At 32.0% G+C, this 5,922-nt stretch overlaps 1 protein-coding gene across 1 annotated transcript in view; it reads left to right on the top strand.

Annotated features, from left to right (window-relative positions):
- Positions 1 to 5,922, top strand: part of LOC118748146 (E3 ubiquitin-protein ligase hyd) — a gene marked incomplete in the record, with an annotated part of 830,802 nt that overhangs the window by 693,531 nt on the left and 131,349 nt on the right.

The raw sequence follows: 5,922 nt of genomic DNA, 5'->3' as shown, positions 1-5,922 counted from the left end.
AGATATCCACGGATTGATTTTTTTTGTTTACTCATTATGATAAATTATGAAAATAGTTACGAGAGTGGTCCAGATTTAATAAAAAAAAAATACTAACCGATTTTTAAAAAACTGATATCGTTTTAAAGGCGATTAAACCCCGTTTCTTCTGATATGCATATTTGTATACATCGTGAATAAAAATTTTAGAAAAAACACTTAAAAGGTAAAAATAACTTGTTTTATCAAAAAATTTTTTAAACAAAAAAATTACTCACTCATTTTTTTGTTAAGGCGATTAAACCCCCTTTCGTCTAATAAGCATATTCGTACACTTCGTATATAAAAATTGGAGAAAAAATACTTACGAGGAAAAAATACCAACTTTTTCATATAAAAAAAATTTTACAAAAAATTACTACTTAGTAATACAACTGAATGCCGTATTTAAATAAAACAAATAATTTATAGTGCTTTAAGCGTTAATTCGTTCTTGTTCACCCACAGCCCTGTTAAAAATAAAGCAAAAGTATATGCAACAGAAGTCTAAGGCATTCAAAAATATAAAAACACCATGGTTTTTGATTTTTTTACATAACAGGTTATACATAAAAATTAAAGATAATTTTCTCTTTTATTTAAATAAAGTACTCAATTGTATTAATAATTAGTGATTTTTTGTTTAAAATATTTTTTATAAGAATAAATTGGTATTTCTTCCTTTTAATTGTTTTTTCTCAAATTTTTATATACGAAGTATACAAATATGCATATCAGAAAGGGGGTTTAATCGCCTTTACAACGGTGCCAATTGTTTAAAAATCGGTTGGTAATTTTTTTGTTTAAATTATTATTTTTTATTTATAAAAAAGTTATTTTTTCCTTTGACTGTGTTTTTTTTCAAATTTTTATATACGAAGTATACAAATATGCATTTCAGAACAAAGGGTTTTAATCGCCTTTAGAAAGACACCACTTTTTTAAAAACCGGTTGGTATTTTTTTGTTTAATATATTTTTTTTTATAAAAAAAGGTATTTTTTCATTTAAATGTGTTTTTTATTTTTATATACGAAGTATACAAATATGCATATCAGAAGAAAGGGGGTTTAATCGTCATTACAACGATAACAACCTTTTAAAATTCGGTTAGTAATTTTTTTGTTTAAAATATTTTTTTTTATAAAAATAAGGGATTTTTTTCATTTAAATAAAAACTTTTTCATTTCATACAATCTTTTTAAGGAACCATATAAAAAATCAGAGTAAGTATAAATAAATAAATATAAACAAATATATTAATTGTTACTCGCATGCCATGAGTGACAAAAGGCGGTATTATCACTTGCCAAGCGAAATATTATTGAGTGTTCGCGATGTAAAGAACTTACAATATTGACTTTTGACCATGGCTGTATTTATCGCCTCCATGTAGTTATATTTATTTTTATTTATTAAAGCTACTCAAGTTTTCGTTTCTTAGAAAATTCCGCCTAATTGAAAACGACGCCAATACATTGTCGAATTTCGACACTTTAAAACAGTGATGGACAGATTTTTGGCTCTTAAAGACGCCAAAAGAGCCAGCAAGTGCTAAATCAGTTCTCAGGGTAAAAGGGGCGTACAAAATACATTAAAAGCATCACATATGTTAGTAATGAGAGTAGGAATACAAGAAATTTGAATACGCTCTTCTTCTACCTTCATGCTGGCTCTCGATGTTACCCCTCATCTACCACCTAAATGTGCCAAGCCGGCACCTAAGTGCAAAAGGCTCCTGGGAGCCACTTTGCCCATCTCTGCTTTAAAAGAACTTCTGCTCAAAATATTAAGGCCACTTGGTTTTGCAATTCCCTTTTGATTATATGCATGTTGTGTGTCTGGGAGTAGTTAAAACGCTTTTGGTCGCTTTTACAAGAACAAGAGATCACCCATTTTCGCTAAGTAAAGAATCAATTAGTTTGGTTAGTTGTAAACAAAAGTTTTGGAGAGCATTTTAGACATTGAGAGATACAATCATTTCTTGCATCTGAGCTTGGCGATGAGGCTCCTTCTTCACAATGAATATTGCAAAACCAAAAATGCACTTGCAAATAGTTTGTTAAACAACTTTGTGAAGGACGTTTCCTCATTATACTCTGGGACGATGTTAACATATAATTTTCGTTCCTAGCAGATTCGGATTCTTCAAAAAATTCTAAGAAAAAAATTCCCCCAGACCATAGCTCTAAAGTCAATTTCGAGACAGCGCAATTTTAAAAGAAGATATCTTTAATTGATGCTAAGTTAATATCCAGATTAATATTTACTAAATTGTTACGAATGTTATTTTTTTTAATACAAATTTATATTTTGGGGTTTTTTGATACGAAGAATTAATTGCAATGGTTTTCTTTATATCTATTTTTTATTTAAAGAACCGCAAGATCGAGCTACAATCAATAGCCCAGTCAAGTTAGCTCAAAAAATAGGGGTAAGCTTACATTAATTCGTATAAAGCTGAAAATGGGTACGAATGTTGCGAACACTATTATGAATGAAATGTCAACAGCCCCCATCGATCCCACGTCGCACTAAGGGGTATTTGAGGCAAAAAAACCGGTCAAAAGTGGTTATTCTAAAATTCATAAAATGACTCAAACAATGTATGTTTAAATAAGTATGATAACCGGTTCACCGCCCCAACCCCCAAACCCGCGTGTTTTACTGCGTTTGGCAACATAATCAGTCGGAACCTAGCCTTTGTGTGTAACGCGTTTCTTTGTTCTCGGCGCTTTTGATTATTTTACTGTGTTAATATGTCTTCGTATGGTGAACTACCAGAAAAATTCGCATTGAATATGGATGTTGAAGGTATGTACTTTGTATAAAAAGTTGTTACAGTTAATTTCCCGTCAAAGTTCCGCATTTAGACTTATGTTGAAAATTTCATTCTTAAAAACTGGTATTTTTAACAAAAGTTTAAAACAATAGTGTTTTTTGTTTATGTGCCGGGCTTTGTCGCCTTACATTTAAAATGTGGTAATAAAGTTTGAACCTTTGCCTATCTGAATGAAAAATAAAATCTCCCACCGAACCACCCCAATATTTTGAATTTTTTTTTAGTCAAAGGCAAAATTAAAAAAAAAATATATATATATATTTTTTTCTTTTATAATACATCGAAAATCAAGTTAAAAATCTGAAGGAAGCTGTAGACAGTGAAATATCATTGAAAATCAGTCACAATATTTTGCTGACAATGGTAGACAAAAAGGTCTGCAACTCCCCAACGGACACTGCATCAACTATGCGATGTTATATATGCGGCCGGACATCAAAGGAATTTAACAAACTAGAGAAAGGTGCCGTTAAAGAAGCCCTAAAGTTTGGGCTCTCAGTACTCTATGCCAGAATACGCTTTTTTGAGACACTGCTGCATTTAGCATATAAACAGCCCCTCCAGAAGTGGCAAGCCCGTACACCGGAAGAGAAAAAGATTGTTAAAGAAACAAAAGAGAAATTACAGAAATCTTTCAGAGAAGAAATGGATCTAATTGTTGATGTTCCTAAAGCTGGCTTTGGAAATAGCAATGATGGGAATACGTCCAGGAGATTTTTCCAAAATACAGATTGCTCTTCTCGCATTACCGGCATCAACTTGGAATTAATCAATAAGTTTAAAGTGATTCTTGAGGTAATCTCAAGTGGCCATGAGGTTGATCACCAAAAATTTGATGATTATACCCAAGACACTGCCAAACTGTGGAATTGTACGGCTGGCATCCAATGTCGCCTACAGTCCACAAAATTCTGATGCGCTCCAGTGATGGCAGAAGCAATTCTGCAAATTGGACAATTGTCCGAGGAAGCCGCTGAGGCTCGAAATAAGCATATTTGCAAATATCGGGTAGACTTTGCAAGACAATTTTCGAGGACTGAGTGCAACAGAGACATTTTAAATAGATTACTTTTAACATCCGATCCTCTCGCAGCTCGAGTCGTCCAAAGAATAAAAAGAAAATCTTGCCATTTTCCGCCGAGGCAAAAACCATTTTGATTGCTGCAACGAACTTAAATAGGTCGGACGACAATACTGTTGAAGATATTGATGATGTTGAAGAGGATTCGGATGTTAACAGCGAATCGGATGGCACAGACTCCGAATAAAATCAAATTTTCTAAAATTTTTTTCTCCGTTTTTTATGTATTTTTATTAATAAATCCAAAATATTGATTAGATATTTTTTTCAATTGTTTTTTTTGGGATAATATAGGCCCCTAAATAATTTTGACCGGTTTTTTGGCTCAAATACCCCTTAGTGCGTCGACTCAAGGTCAAATGTCACATAAATTTATTTTTTGAATTTTCCAGCAAAACGTTAAGGTTTATCAAAAAAATAGGTAAGACGGAAGTGTAGATCATACAATAATCTATAGAAACTGTTATAACATTTTTCGATTGTCGATGAATCAATGATTACTCCTAAACTACTAACCCGTTTGGAAAATATTGTTCACGCAGAAGATGGTAAATTTAATTTGCTTCACTACTGTAAATTTGAGATCCGCCAATTATATAAAACAAAATATACAATTAAGTGACTGCACTTTTTTCACATCTCTAAAAACCGAAATTTGGCTTTATCTCGAAAACTATTGCATTTATTATATTTTGACTACATATTCAGATTCAGCGGAAAATTTATATGACAAGTAACCCCCATTTTTCTCCATGAGTTTGCGATTCATTTCATACACCTCCGTACCAGCTTCGTGAACTTTTCCAGAGGTTGTAGTATGAAAAATTCGGTTTGTATGGAAGCTGCCACGCCCTTTTTTTCCAATAGCTAAAATTTTTTGCAGTACTCCACCATGAATACTTCCAGCGATATGCAGTTTGAAAAACTCGATTTGTATGGGAGGTGCCAGGACCCCTTTTTATATCCAAATATTTTTCAGCCTATAATCATCCTTGGAAAGTCTGCAGTAGGTATCCAAAATTTCACAAAAATAGGTGGAGCCGTTCTGGAGATGAGCAAACAGAAAAAAAGGGTTTTCAAAGTATATACATATTAGTATAGATTTGCTTTGTAGCGCCATCTTGCAGTTCTTTAAATAAGAAATACATAGATATCAAAAATAAATTCTTCGTATCAAAAAAACCCCCAAATACAAATTTGTATTAAAAAGAAATAACATTCGTAACACTTTAGTAAATATTAATCTGCATATTAACTTAGCATCAATTAAAGATATCTTCTTTTAAAATTGCGCAGACTCGAAAATAATTTTACAGTTATGGTATAAAGGACTTTTTTTCCTAGAATTCTATGTAGAATCCGAATCTGCTAGGAACGATGTCAATAAAAAAATTGACCGGCCCTAATGCTACCGCATAACTTTCGACCACTTCAACCGATTTCGATAATTAATGGTACTTCTAAATTTTTATATGCGGTCGGTTGTGTTTTTTGCTTAAAACTTACTTGTGTTATATACCATTTCGTTTACAACATATACACAATTTTTTAAATAGACAATAATACTTTACTTAATTTTGAAATTGAAATGTTTTCCTTTGCATATATGAAATACATGTTTGCATTAATATATATTTGTATTAATGTACATATGCTTGTATTCAGGTTAATGAAATTTGCACCAATGCACAGTGGCCAATTTTTGGAAAACCCTGGCCATGAGTCGAACAAAAATTGGTGCATTCGTATGCATAACCATCTTATATTGTTATGAGGGCTCTACTGCGTATCGTTATGAGACAACAAGTCGATTCTCTTAAAGCATTTAGTGTTACAGGAGATCGAAGTGACTGTTGCTAGCAATTCGCTCTAAACTTTTCGTAAATTAGAGTTTTCGTCGTTGTTAAAGTTGTGGTATTATCTTTAAAAAATTAAATTTTTCAAGCATCCGTTCATGGGCATTGTAATCTAGAGTATGTAAA

Source organism: Rhagoletis pomonella, unplaced genomic scaffold, assembly GCF_013731165.1.
Source record: "Rhagoletis pomonella isolate Grant_MI unplaced genomic scaffold, Rhpom_1.0 Rhpom_scaffold_00001, whole genome shotgun sequence".
Classification (NCBI taxonomy): domain Eukaryota; kingdom Metazoa; phylum Arthropoda; class Insecta; order Diptera; family Tephritidae; genus Rhagoletis; species Rhagoletis pomonella.
The sequence above is the reverse complement of the archived record's forward strand: the minus strand, read 5'-3'. Positions and strand labels throughout refer to the sequence as shown.